The sequence below is a fragment of the Aulonocara stuartgranti genome (assembly GCF_965226115.1).
Source record: "Aulonocara stuartgranti genome assembly, chromosome: 23".
In the NCBI taxonomy this organism is placed as follows: Eukaryota; Metazoa; Chordata; class Actinopteri; order Cichliformes; family Cichlidae; genus Aulonocara; species Aulonocara stuartgranti.
Window position 1 is genome coordinate 44,141,274 of NC_138958.1, and position 14,746 is coordinate 44,156,019.

The 14,746-nt window shown below is 39.6% G+C and overlaps 1 protein-coding gene across 1 annotated transcript in view; it reads left to right on the forward strand.

Annotated features, from left to right (window-relative positions):
* The window catches only part of LOC309701483 (NACHT, LRR and PYD domains-containing protein 12-like), a 442,279-nt gene that overhangs the window by 362,484 nt on the left and 65,049 nt on the right, over nucleotides 1-14,746 (forward strand). The gene's annotated exons all lie outside the window — the stretch shown is intronic.

Below are 14,746 nucleotides of genomic sequence, written 5' to 3' on the forward strand. Positions count from 1 at the left end.
AACGCAGTTCCAAACATCCACCTTGAATCTGCGGTGTGGGTATAAATAGAAAATGTTTTTACCTCTCACAGTCACACTGAGATGGAGAACATACAATCCACCACGAAATCCACACTCACAGGTGTAGTTCCCACTGTCTTCAGATGTTAAGTTGAGCAGGTGGAGAAACACAGTCTCATTTTCTTTGATCAGTGTGAACCTGGAGTCACAGCCATGAATAAAGCCTCGGTCGTAACGATAGAGCAGACGACACTGTTCTCCTCGGCTCCTCTCTGTGCTGATCTCACACAGTATCATCACAGTAATATTCAGAGTTGTTTTGCTGCATATTTGAGTGGAATCGGGTTTCTTTCCAATTGTCTTCACAAGAGTCTCTATAAATTGTTCCAGTTAAAATGAAACAAAATCGGGATTATAGTTTCTATATATTTGTTGTTGTGGGAAAATCAATCACATATATTATTTCACTAACCTAACTAAAGCTTTCTTCTTAAACACCTGGCTTTACAGCTTTTCTTTTTTAATTATATATATTTACCTTCACTGCTAAAAACCACAAGCAGAAGCAGGAGAAAGCAGAGTTTCCGTGCAGTCATGCTGGTGAGGAAGTAACTGTGGCTGACAGTGTGAGGTAGACTATAGTGAAAGCAGGAAGACTTGCACCCTCCTTATTTCACCTCTTGTGTCTACACTGAAACTTTTACTATGTCTAAAATAGAAGTGCATAAAAGTGGAAGGACAGTAGAAGGTAAACCACCAACATTGTTTAAGCCAGACTGATCTCTCTGTTTATCTGGATGGACATTGTGTTCAAATTATGATGAGATGTTTGTTAAAAAACAAAACTAGTCTGATACAAAGAGTCATGTTTGCCACAGTTTATTGTGTTTGTATTGTATTAAATCTGAGAGCCTGAGTTGGAGTATTATGACTGAATGGTCTCCATTACTGGGAAACAAATATCCAGTGTGAAAAGATGGACGTTTATTATAATATATGAATATTATTATCTTAGTATGTCACCTAAAGTTTTATATACTTTAAAATGTTTCATAGAGCTTTATTATCCACTCCCACAGTTCCTGTGCTTCTTGCTGAGCGTGTCTTGTTGTCGTGTTGATGGTTCACTGAGATGATAGTCTGGTAGGAATCACTCGATGGCTGCTGAAGGTTTGTATAGGGCTGATCTGGCTCATCGTCATCCTTTAGAAAAGTGAAATATTTTAGGTATTAATCAAGTTCAACCCGGTCTACCCACCAGAGATGGGCAGTAACGCGTTACTTGTAACGCGTTACTGTAATCTGATTACTTTTTTCAAGTAACGAGTAAAGTAAGGGATTACTATTGCAAAAACGGTAATTAGATTATCGTTACTTTCCCGTAGGAACGCTGCGTTACTGCGTTACTAAAACCGTGATTTTTTTTGCGAGAATGTCTCATGACAGTGACGTAAGCGAGTGCGCCGTTAGTGACAACAGCTGTGTGCAGGTCAACAATGGATCATATATCGAGTGCAGGAGAGAGTATGAGCGTGCAGCGTTTAAAGCGTGGAAGTACTGACCTTACTTTGAGTTTGATTCCATAAAAAGTGACAAAAACATTAGCGTCCGTTGTGCGTAGGAAGAAAACTTTTTACAGTGAAAAAACCCCCCCTAAACTTCCAAGCAAGCACCGAGTGCACAACGACGTAATGGGAAACTCACAGAGAAACTCGCGGATTCATCAACTGACCGCGGCACACCTGCACCAGGGTAAACCTCCGCCTACCGCAGTCCTGCTTTACAGGTGAAAATAGAGCAACAGGACCGCTGAGTCTTTGACTTTATTTATTTCCTGCTGTGTTTTACTTGCATCTATTTGAAAGAGTGAGTGTAAACACAAAAAATATTTTATTTTATGTGCTGGAATGTGCAGAAAATAGGTTTAAATGTTAAACTAATTTATTCAAGTCAGAGAATGTTGCAGATAATTACATTTTTGCTTGATGCATAAAGTTAAAAGATTAAAACTGATAAAACAAGTTAAAAAAAGAGACTTTTCCATTTGATTACATTTTGTATGATGGAGTATGCAGAAAAAGTAGAATTGGGCTGAAAGATCTATCGATTTATCACCTCTTCAGGTTGTAAATCGTGTTTTTAAAAAGTAACTAAGTAACTAAGTACTTAATTACTTTTGAAAATAAGTAATCAGTAAAGTAATGTAATTACTTTTTGGGGAAGTAATCAGTAATTAGTTACTGATTACTTTTTTCAAGTAACTTGACCAACACTGCTACCCACACACTCTATTGATCTTTAAATCTCTCCATCTGTTGCCTGGATTATTTAATGTTTCTGCTCATTTCTGTAAGAGCTTCTTCACAAAATAAAGGACACTGAAGTTGGCACTAATAGTATTATAACAATAATCTGTAATTATCTATATAAGTAACATCCTAAAACATAAATGTACATGTTTTAAACTTTTAACTAGCTGCTGTAGATCGTAGCAATAAATTGCTCACCAAACCGTTGGGATTTTCAGGTACAGACACTCCAGATGTTCCTGACCTTAAGCAGCCACGTTGATAAGAAAGGATGTCAGCATTAGTGTAACACTATTCACATTCAAACAGAGAAAAATCAAGTAAGAACATCTACATTTATATTATCTTCTCTCTTAATAATGATAATTATTTTTGGAAGGATAAAAAGTGTTCATTCTAGACATGATGTTTAACATACAGCGAATTCTCATTTATTGAAATGTGATGTTTCCTTTTACTTTCTCTACATCTATATCATCTTTGAATTACTACAGCAAAAATAGTCTCACCCATTACTTTTCCTCCAGTAGATAAATCCCACGATAACTCCAGTTATAAAGATGATCACAACACCGGGCAGATAAACGGAAAAAGATTTGTCTGCTGAAGTGTGGGCCTCGTTTGTGTCTAAATCATTGAAAATATGCATTTGTCAGTAAAATCATTTACTTTCATTTCCTGAAAATCAAAACACAAATCAAACACAGTTTACGTCTACTGAAACTCTGAGTGAAGTAATGAAACCCCAGTTTTATAACCACAGAGCTTTAAATATTGTCACTGTGCTCTTTTCTTTTGTCTTCTTCTTCTTTTGCATCTTTTCTGAATATTACTATGAACTGAAATTGGTCCAACTGCTTATATACATTCACTGGCCACTTTATGAGGTATACTTGTTCAGGGTGTAACACAAATATTTCAGTGTTCATTTCATTTGTCAATCACATGTCAGCTTCATCTTCCTGGTTAAATAAAGGTTAATAAAATAATAAAATGTCAGCAGATCAATGCTCAAACAGAGCAACATGGCACATGTTACTGGTCCCAGTGCTTCACAAACTGCTGATCTGCTGGGATTTTCCCACACAATCATCTCTGTTCACAGACAATGGTCTGAAAAATAGAAAATATCCAGTGAGCTGTGATTCTCTGGGTAAAAATGCTGTTTACACATCAAACCTTGAGGCAGAGCGGACCACACTGGATATCACTGCTGTCCTCTAACAACAGCAAGCTGAGGCTACAGTTTGCAAGTCTGGACAACAGAAGACTAAAAAAACGATGCCTTGCCCGATGAGTTGATTTCTAACAGTTCAGACTGCTGGTGGTGTAATGCTCTGTGGGGGATTTTCTTTGCAAACTTTGGACCCTGTAGTAACCACTGAGCATCATTTAAACACCACAGCCTGCCTGAAGGTTGTTGCTGACCACATTCATGTCTTTATGCCCAAAAAATACCCATCGTCTGATGGCTGCTTCCAGCAGGATACCACACCATGTCACGGCGCTCAAATCATGTACGGCCTGCGCAGTCACCAGATCTCAATCCAGCAGAGCACCTTTGGGATGTGGTGGAACGGAAAGTTTGCTTCAAGTAAGAGCAGCTGACGAATCTGCAGCAACTGTGTGATGATGTAATTTCAATATGTCTTGAGAATCTTTGAGGAATGTTTTTAGCGCCTTGTTGTGCCACAAAAAATGAAGACATGTTTGATGGCTGAAGGTGGTCCAACTCGGTTCAAAGATGTACCTGATAAATGAGTCAGTGAGAGTATTTAAACTGCTGTAAGTGAAAATAAGAAGAAAAGAAATGAACAAATTACAAGAATAAAAAACACATAAGCAGGTCAATACAATGCTAACACAGTGCTGAATAACTGTGTCAGATAAAGAAACCAAAATGCATTTACCTTCCACAGTGACACTGATATGGACAATATATGTCCCTTCAGTGTTTGTACACTCACAGGTGAAGTTCCCACTATCAGCTGGTGTTAAACTGGTCAGCTCGAGAAAGGCAGTCTGATTTTCTTTTGTTATTGAGAACCTGGGGTCACATTCCTGAGTAACGTTCTCTCCGTGTCGATACAGCAGATGACACTCTCCTCCTGTGTCCCTCTGTCTTTTGATCTTACAGATAATCAAAACAATAGTAGTCTGACTTTCCTTGTTGCAAATCCGAGTGACATCGTGTTCTCTCCTGACTGTCTTCACAACAGTCTCTGTAAACAGGGACAGCAAAATACGGTAAATACAAGATTCAGCCTGTGTCAGAGAGGACTTTAGTTTCTATATTTTGTGAATGTTAAACCATCTTTTTAATCCCATAATAATGTGTTTAGTTTAAACTAAAAGCAAGGAGGTTATAAATTTAAAAATATTAATAATGCATAATGAAAATAGTTTCCTTGTATTACCTTCAGCATCATGGGACACAGCTAGTGGTAACAGCAAAATCAAGCAACGTTTTGATACGTCCATGCTTGTTAACATGTCTATGAGCCACCGACAGTGAAGAGGAAGATGTGCGGAAAGAAACAAGCTGAAGCTCTCCTGGCTAAGCAGACGTCAGACTGTTGCCCTTCACGGGGCAAGTGTGAAATGATGTAAAAAGGAAGTGTACTGACAGGACTTTCATATTAAAAGGCTGTAAAGTTGAAACACTGTGCGAGCTCCCACACAAAAAGAAAACAGGCTAGTTTTTCTTTATCACAGAGGAATTATTACACTGCTAACTGTCATGTTCGCTGAAACTGAAGGATGGATAATATTGTAAAAGTAACAACAAAACTACCATTTATCATAACATTATAAGCATTTTAAACTAAAATAGCGTGTTACGTCATCAAACCGCTTCATCCAATCACTCAGATACTTACAAAGTTTTGACTGCATTACCTTTAAAATTTGTACGAAGATGAGCATAAAATGAATAAAACTGACATGCTTGCATTTGTTGTGTAGTGCAACAGGTGTATGTGGCTGAGGGATTCCCATGATGCAATGCGTATTTCTTCTTCAGTCACCTTTCCTACTCACTGTGTGTTAATGCAGCTCTCTGCACTGAATCATACCTGTTATTAACCTCTGTCTCTCTTCCACAGCGTGTCTTTATCCTGTCTTCCTTCTCTCATCCCAACCAGTCGCAGCAGATGGCCCCGCCCCTCCCTGAGCCTGGTTCTGCTGGAGGTTTCTTCCTGTTAAAAGGGGGATTTTCCTTCCCACTGTCTCCACACTGCTCACTCATAGGGAGTCATATGATTGTTGGGCTTTTTCTCTGTATGTATTATTGTAGGGTCTGCCTTATTATATTGTTGTGATTTGTCGCTGAGAAAATAAAATTGAATTGAAAATTGAATTGTGAAGGCCACCCCAGAAGCCACACAATTGGGAAGTCAGTAACGTCAGACACCAGCATCTTTATTTTAATTTTAATGCACATTTCCACAAACATAAATAACGACACATGTCCCATAAACTATTTCTGGTTAATGTTTTACTGGTGCTGGAGGTCTGTTGGACTGCTGAGGGTAACTGGAGAGAAAATGATGTGTTGTTTTCATTGGACGTTAAGGCGTCTGGGAAGGGATCTCAGACCATTTACATCCTGGGCCATCTGACCTCAGGAAATCACATGATAAGGTGGGGCCAGGTTTCACAATGAGCTCACCCGAAACCCTGGCTGATTAGGACCCACACCCGCTTTCACACCTTGGCTCATGTGATTTGTCCCTCTTTGGGGGGAAACTCTCACTGGTTTTAAGTCTGGGACTCCCCACCATTGACCCTTAGAACTGAAGAAGCTTCTCGGATGAGAGGTGAAACGTCTTCAAGCAACTCAAGAAGTCCAGACGCTTTTCCTTCCAAGCTCCTTAGACTACGATGACCTGGATGACTGAGAACCTTCACAGACTTAAGTATTAAATTAATAGTTGGTTTTCATTCTTTGTTTTTAGATATATTTTTTTTCTATTCGTATCCCCTCGTGTATTTAACTGGCCAGTTCAGTCCAATTTACTTTGGGAACTATTTAATCAGAGGTAGGGATGCACCGATACCGGTATCTGGTATCGGCCTCGATACCACATTTTCTAAAGTACTCGTTAAAAGTTCCCCGATACCGAGGACTGATACCACGGTCTGAGACCTGTCTATGTTTGAGCGGCATGTAAGGGGTTAATCACAGGCGCCGAGTGCCCGCCCCACAGGCCCCGGCTGCATCTCAGAGCTGGGAGAAGGCGAGGCGAGACAAGTCAGCCGTGTGGAACTATTTCAAAGTGAACGAAGACACGAAAACAAAGGCGGACTGCAAATTGTGCTCATCGAAATTGTCCAGAGGAGGCTCAAAAGGTAGCGCATTTAACACAAGTAATTTAATCAAGCACCTAAAATCCCAACACGACAACGAGTACAAAGAGTTTGCCCACGCTTATTTACCCACGCTTATTAGCACAGAGGAGCATAGCTGATGCTAAAGCAGTGGGACGGAAAATAGTTGGGCATTTTAAACATTCCGCCTTAGCCTACTCCCGCCTCGAGGACATTCAGGGACAGCTCAACCAGCCAATAAAGAGACTGCAGCAGGACATACAGACACGCTGGAAGAGCACGTATTACATGACATCAGTCCTATTTTTCCACATATTAATACATTTATGAATTTTGTGCAGGTATAAAGATCGCTTCTTCTCCAACAACACTGCTCCAGAGGCCAAGCTGCACCTGAAGCAGGAGCTTCTAGAGGTGAGGCAGAGGGGAGTCGGGCAGAAGCTGCAGAACCTCCTGCTAAACTGTTCCTCAAGGCCCAGGCTGCCGCTGGCAGCAGGTGCTGCCATTGAGCTCGACACATACCTCGGAGAGGCCCCAAGCCCTCGTGAAGACAGTCCTCTGAAGTACTGGGGTGTCAACAAAATCAGGTTCCCCACTTTGGCTAAAATAGCCCGTAAATAGCTCTCAGCCCCATGTAGCAGTGTGGACAGTGAAAGGCTTTTTAGCTCAGTGTCACACATTATAGATGAAAACAGAAACAGTCTGACTGCTGATGATGCAGAAAAGCTACTTTTCTTAAAAAACCCTGCCACTCACTGTTTCTCTCCATTTAGTGAGTCATCTTAGACTTGATGTTAATACCTACCTCAGTTGCACTGACTGCCACAGTTCTATGTCAGTGGATGTTGTTAGTTTATTCACATATTGTGCACTAAATGGCAAAGATGTTTATTAATGCCCCTTGTGTTGTCCAAAGCGGCAGAGTTTAAAATAAACTGAAAAATACTTGAGTTGCACTGTCACTGTTTAAATTTTTTTTATAATTATTTATTCTGTAATATGTTGCATACAACATGCTTTTCATTTTAAATAAATGTTCTTAATTCCAAACCAGTCCCTTGTTTGTTTGTTGTTAAATTATAGGACTAAAGCTGTTACCTGTAAATTTAAATCATGTTTTTATTAAGTACTCGGTATCGGCGAGTACTGAAATGCAAGTACTCGTACTCGTACTCGTTTCCAAAAAAGTGGTATCGGTGCATCCCTTATCTGAGGTAAACATTTTGCTTTTCATTTGACCCCTGACCTGTCTGCTGTAATGCAGGAGGCAGGTTTATGACCTATACTGCAGCCAGACGCCACAGGAAGCCTTCCTCCATGTTTTCTTTACAGTAATTGATTCAGCCAGTTTAAGTCTCCTTTGTTTTTGTGCATTAGATCACTGTGTGGGTTGTGTTGAGTGCTTATGTATTTGTAAGTAGCCATTATGACTTGACTAGTGGTGTTTATCTCTTTTAAGGGTCTAGTATCATCAGTTAATTAGTTTTTACACTTTGCAGGCACTTTGCTGTAAATACAACAACACTGCTGAAAACTCTAATTTAAATAATTACTACTGATGCACCTATCAAATAAACTAACATTTGCACAGGTGTTGAAATGCTGGACTCTTCCTCCCCTAAATCTGTGGCAGAGAAAAAATGTTGCAGGAGTGTTTTTTTTACATGATATGTAAGAAAAATAAGAAAAAGAAAGAAACCCTGTGATTTTAATGTGAATGCATTACTGACATCTTATCCAAACACACATTGTGCACACCACTTTATCCCCTATTACAACTGCAGCTTTTATTAGTGCATGTTCACGGGACTTCTGATTCTATAGGGTCTTGACAAAAGTCTCTGCAATCAATTGATTACAATCAAGTGATTCAATTGAAACATGGAAATCAGCATTTCACCATTTTATACTATACATACATGTTTTGCTTTCAAGACTGGACAGGAGTGGCATGTGGGCGGCATTGTAGAGTGTGTTGACAGGAGGAAAACTTACACGCTCAGTAAATCACCCCCGTCACTACCTAAACCTCAAAGTCTGTAAACAGGAAGTGCATCTGCATGAAAGCTTCTGTTTTATATGCAGACAGATGACCTTTTGATGTAAAACCTTTCTCTGTATCTAGAGAAACACTTTAACTATATATTCAACTATATAGTTTAACATTTGGTCCGTAACTATCATTTAAAAACAATAAAAAGGTTTAAAAGAATATACATAGGCGGCTATAAAGACTGCAGGTCAAACATCGTGCAGATACAGAAGGACCTCCTGGGGTCCAAAATGTCGCACTATTACAGAGCAATGCTTACAATAGTCTTGCATGGTTAGCCAGTTAGACAGATGCAAATGTTAAAGTGCTAAAACAGACATGTAAATAAAATACAACATCATGTTAGCAGCTTATTGGTATTAATGTCTCTTAAAGCTCTCCATGACCTAGCTGCATCTTAACTCTCTGAGCTGCCACAGTCTTATAAACCCACCCGCTGTCTCAGGTCAGCTGATCAGCTGTTCCTGAATGTTCCCAGGACTGAGCGTAAACTTAGAGGACATCGTGCTTTTGCTGCAGCATCTCTGAAACTGTGACACGATCTGCCTTTAGAGATTAGACAGGCTTCTTCTCTGCCTGTTCTTAAATCACTCCTGAAAACTCATCTCTTCACCCTGACCTTTGACACCTTGTAAGATGTTGGTTTTTAGTTTGAGTTTTTTAGTTTATTTTTGCTGTTTTATCTTGTTTTGAAATATAGGGCTGTTTACATTTTTTATGTATTATGTGTTTTATTTTTTTACTGTTATGTTTTATTCTATTGTTCTTAACTCATTTACTGTACAGCACTTTGGTTTTGTCCTGGGTTTTTTAAAGTGCTTTCTCAATAAAGATGGATTGGATTGGACTGGAAGATAAACACTTTAGTTTGCAGTACTGTGGTGAGTTCACAGTAAAGCACTGTGTTGGACTGGCGCACAGTGATTGTGGCGTTCATGGTCAGTGTTAGGTTACCTCAAGTACAGTGGATTCATTTGCATTTAAGCTGATGATGCTTTGATTAAGTCATCAAATTTCACCTTTATATCAGCTCTATAAGCCAATTCTCAGGATACTGTTAGTGTAGGAAATGGAAAGACAACCAAGATATCTGTGAAACGTCTGCTTACATCTTGAATTCAGCTCCGGCGTATGTGGTAAGTTGTTAATGAGTGACTTTAATTGATTCTTTCTTCAGATGTGGCTATACACTCTACTGAGAATAAGCATACTGTCATGATATGAGTGGATCTTCAAAATAGACATCGAAATAGGTCATGGAGAAAATAAGTAGAAAAAGTAAAGATCTTATTAGGAATAATACTGTTTGGATAATTATAACCATCATAAGCAACCGAATCAACTCAACATGTATTTGCTCAAAAATGTATTTATTACCACAAACATGTATTTAATTATCAACAAAAGGAAAATCAACAGTTTCTAGAACTCCAACAGGGGCAGGACTTGGAGGCACTGGGATTTCAGGAGGCAGCAGAATGGTACACTGGTCAGTGTCATTATTATTGACCTGTGATGGTGGATGGCCTTGGAGGGAGCTGAGAGGTAACTCAGACCTCTTGTCTTCAGGACACGTAAAGCAAACATACTCCTTCTCAGCAGCTGGAGACTTAGAGACATCCCAACTCATCAGTCTCATGCGTTTGGGCATCAAATGTTCCTCTTCATCATTAACAGAAAAAGCAGTAGAATATCTGCGCTTTCTGCAGAGACCTACCTCTGCAGTGGGTGGAGGTCTCGGAGGCAGAGGAACATCGCTAGGACACATGAAAAATGTCACTTCATCATCCAGGGATGAACGATCGTTTTTCAAATCTGGATGCATGATCTTGTCAGTGTCCTTTGCATGAAAGCTGGCATCAGCAGGTGGAGGATTTGAAGAAACTGGTACATCAGAACTCATCAGTCTCATGCGTTTGGGCATCAAATGTTCCTCTTCATCCTCCACAGAAAAAGCAGTAGAATACCTGCGCTTTCTGCAGAGACCTAACTCTGCAGTGGGTGGAGGTCTCGGAGGCAGAGGAACATCAGTAGGACACATGAAAAATGTCACTTCATCATCCAGGGATGAACGATCGTTTTTCAAATCTGGATGCATGATCTTGTCTGTGTCCTTCGACTGAAAGCTGGCATCAGCAGGTGGTGGACTTAGGAGCTCACATGCAGGTGCACTGATAGGTCGGAACATGAAAGCGGGAACTTCATTGTCCAGAGCACAACGGTCTGCACTGGATGAGCGTGGGAGCTTCTCCTTTGCCTGTGGAGGAGGCAGACTTTGACTTTGTGTTGCAGAGGAACATTCAAGTCATCTGACGTTTTGCTCTGTTACATATTATTATTGTTGTTGTTGGATTTTTCTTTAAAAATTCACACAATTTAATGTTTAGAAACAGACACAGTGAAGGGTAACTTACCACAGCTCGAGCCATTTTAGGCGTCTGTCAAGGCAAAGACGCAGGATTTGGTTTCTCTGTGTAAGATTACAGGACAGTTGTCAGTTTCATTTTCAAGTCAGTTGGATAAATTCATATCAAACTTCTCAAACTGTATCATTAAAGCATTGTTTAGGTGGACAAATATGAAAGATATGAAGATAAAAACAGTAACAGCTGGCAATCAAAGGGAAACAACCTTACGAAAAAGGTCTTAATCATTGTTGTTTTAAAGTAAATCTTTCAGTCCTTACTTCAGTGATTGTTTGAAGTCTCTGTGCTTGTTGTCAGTCGCAGATTTGTGTAAAATATTTGCAGTTTGTTAATAAAGTTTGCAGGAGCTCCAAAGTTTGTCTGTTCAATACCAAAGTAATGAGGAGACTGAGTGCAGGTTTGGAATCCTCAGTGACAGAAGAATGCAGCAATGTTTGAATTTGAATTTGTTATTGTTTTATTAACAACAACTACCAGGATCATACCATAGCAACACAGTGATGCCCAATCAAATGTCAGGTACAAGGGATAGCCCACATACACATCCAACAGCACAGTAAAGCAATGGGCACCAATGCCACCAGTCAGGCCTTAAAAATACTGAGTTATATAACAGCACACTGACAGTGTCTCATCCAAAAATATAAAATGTATAAATACAGTTAATATCATTTTCATTTAAATTTTATTTAATTCTCTTCATATAGTGCCAAACAGATGTCTCAAGTCGTCACTGTTACAACATAGATAAACATGAACATGAAATCCATTATTTAATTCTCTTCCATTCACTCCAGTTCAATTCAATAGCTATATAGATGGATAGACAGATACTGTATTATATACTATATTGATTCCAAATGGAGAATTAATGTGTTATATCACCAGGATAATGAATTCAAGTAGTACAATCTCCAATAAACAGACAACACAGTTCAAGTTCAAAGTGCAATATGTGCAGGATCCAGGCTTTATATTGTAAGATGCAAAATGTTTATATATACATAATATTGTTGAAAAAATAAAGAAAGTTAAAAATCAAAATAAGTTTATTGTCACTGTGGCTGATGTGATTGCAATATGAACCCGGAAGCAGACAAGGGAGAGATGGAACTGAATCTTAACAAAAAAACAAACCATTTATTAGGTTGAAAAACACGAACACAAAACAAGGCCCAGCAAACAGGGGCGGAAACTAAAACTAAAACCTATACTGGGAATAACTCGGTATGACTATGACAACTATGACAAGAAAAACATGAACATGAATCCGAGGAGGTGCATGCGAGAAACTCTGATGAAAAAACATGAACATGAACATGGACCTAAACAGAATCAGGAGATAACCTGAAACCCGGAATAACGTGAACGGAGGAAAACGCACCAACACTGCCCAGAGGAAGACAGCGGACTTAAATACACAGAAGAGAAAGGAGGGAAGTGGAAACACAGCTGACACAAATGAAACTGACACCACAGGGGAAGCAAAATGAAACACACTGAACATGGAAACACAACCCTTTCATAATAAAAGACGAAACAAGGAGAGACGTGGACGTGTGATGGGCTGAGTTGCCAAATGGCTGGTAGGCTTTTAGCTAGGCTTTAGCTTCAGCCAAGTGGAAGCTAAATTGGCTAGTCATTCATATGTAAATTAGGTTGTTACCTGAGAATTCTGGAGGGGAGTGGGGGTGTGTGAATGATTGCTGATTTCTAACTGCCAACTGCCTCTTTGTTTGTCTGGGGGGGAGCTGCTAAAAGCGGTGAACTTCCTTTTGTGTTCGTCTTGATGCATTCTCAATCATCCAGGAAAATAAATCTCCAAAAGTCACCAACTTGGAGTGGTTAGTTTCCTGAGCCACAAGGAAACTTGTGTTTCAGTTTGCCATCTTAGGGAGAAGGAGGATCATCACAGTTTTGGTGGTTGTATAAATTAATAATTTGTTTTAATTAAAAAACTTTCCCTCTGTCATTTCCTGAGTGTTTCAAAATAAAAGTCCTCTCTTTCATGTTTTGAATGTGAGGCTGTTCCTGTGATGCCTTCAAATCTGTTTCAGTCTGCAGATTTTTACATTTCAGACCCAAAGTGACTCAAACATTTACTTAAAAGAGGTTTTTGTTCGTCTGGGTTTTCCTGCTCAGCAGCGCTAAACAGGCAAAAGCAGAAACACACAAACAGAAAGAAACAGGAAAATATGTGTTTCTGTGAACAATGCAGCAGCAAAATGAAAGACCAGGATTTATTTTTAATGATTGACCAGTGCTGGGTAAGTTACTTTAAATTAGTAACTTAGTTACATTACTAGTTACTTCTATCAAAAGTAACTCAGTTACTTCAAGTTACTCGTTACTTTCAAAGTAACTAGTTACTAGGGAAAGTAACTTTGGTTTTACTCAGAATTCTCTTGTTAATGTGTTGCTTCCATAACTTTGCCAGTCTTCTAGCTTGCTTACCTGCCACAAGTGCACTGTGCCACCTACCAATAGAAAGGAAAAGATAATGTGCATATTTCCACGAGAGAAATCCCACGCCTGGACCGCCGTTGACCGCCACCATGATTCTAGCCTACGTCACAGCATCATGTGCGCCTTTTACATCCAACACAAAAACTGCAGTCGTGGTGCTGTCGATTGTACTCAGAACTCAGAAATTCTGCCTTCTGAATAGGAAGATGTAGGTAACACCAGACTGCAGATGAGCTGCATACAGGGCTGGACTGGGACAAAAAAATCAGCCTGGGCATTGTGACTAGAGACCGGCCCACCATTATAGCAAAAATCCTAAAGCCTTTGAATGAAAACAAACGCTGTTGTGACAGTGATGCTCACTGTCTTGATGGTGTATATGCATCAATCTATCAATCGTTTGTTGTAAGATTCAGATAATTATTTTTTAAAAGCGAGACACTTTAAATGAGAATAAGATAGAAAAGTATTTCCTTGTGCCCACCTCTCCCTGTTAATGCCCTACCTGGCCCCCCTGGCAAAACTTTGCTAGACCCGCCCCTGCACAGTTACCAGCTGTCAGCTACCTAAAAAAGGATCCTGGTGTTATTTGTCTCTCAGAAACAGTTCATAACTTCCCTTCAACTCATTCATGTCACCTAAAAGGTAAACCTGTTTCTCCATCACAGCTCTGATGATTCAGTAAGGACATCTCCTGGTTTCATCTTCATGTTTCCCTCTCACCACGTAACCAAACCGACATCATGACCAGCAGCTTTTTTGCAGCTGTGGCTCCAGCAAACATCAGCTGATACTAGAAATTAATATGAAATAAATTCTAACAACAGCTGATCAAGCTTAAACGTGCTGCTGTTGTTTAACGTGAACTCCGCTGGTTTCCTCTTTCTGTTGCAAAGTGGGCGATAAACAAACAAGAGAGCCGATCAGCTGATCATTGATCAGCTGATCAATGATCAGAGGCAGCTGTGCAGCAAAGACACAGAATAACTCCAGCTTTGTGCCTTTTTCATTGTAGCTGAATTACGGGACTAACTGTTCCTTTTCACCTCAATAAGAAATGCGTAATATTTTCTCTGAATACCAGATGAGACGGTTGGCAATTCTAATAACTTATGAACAAAATAAAGTTCAACATCATTAACTTCATAGCACCCACCCAGCTG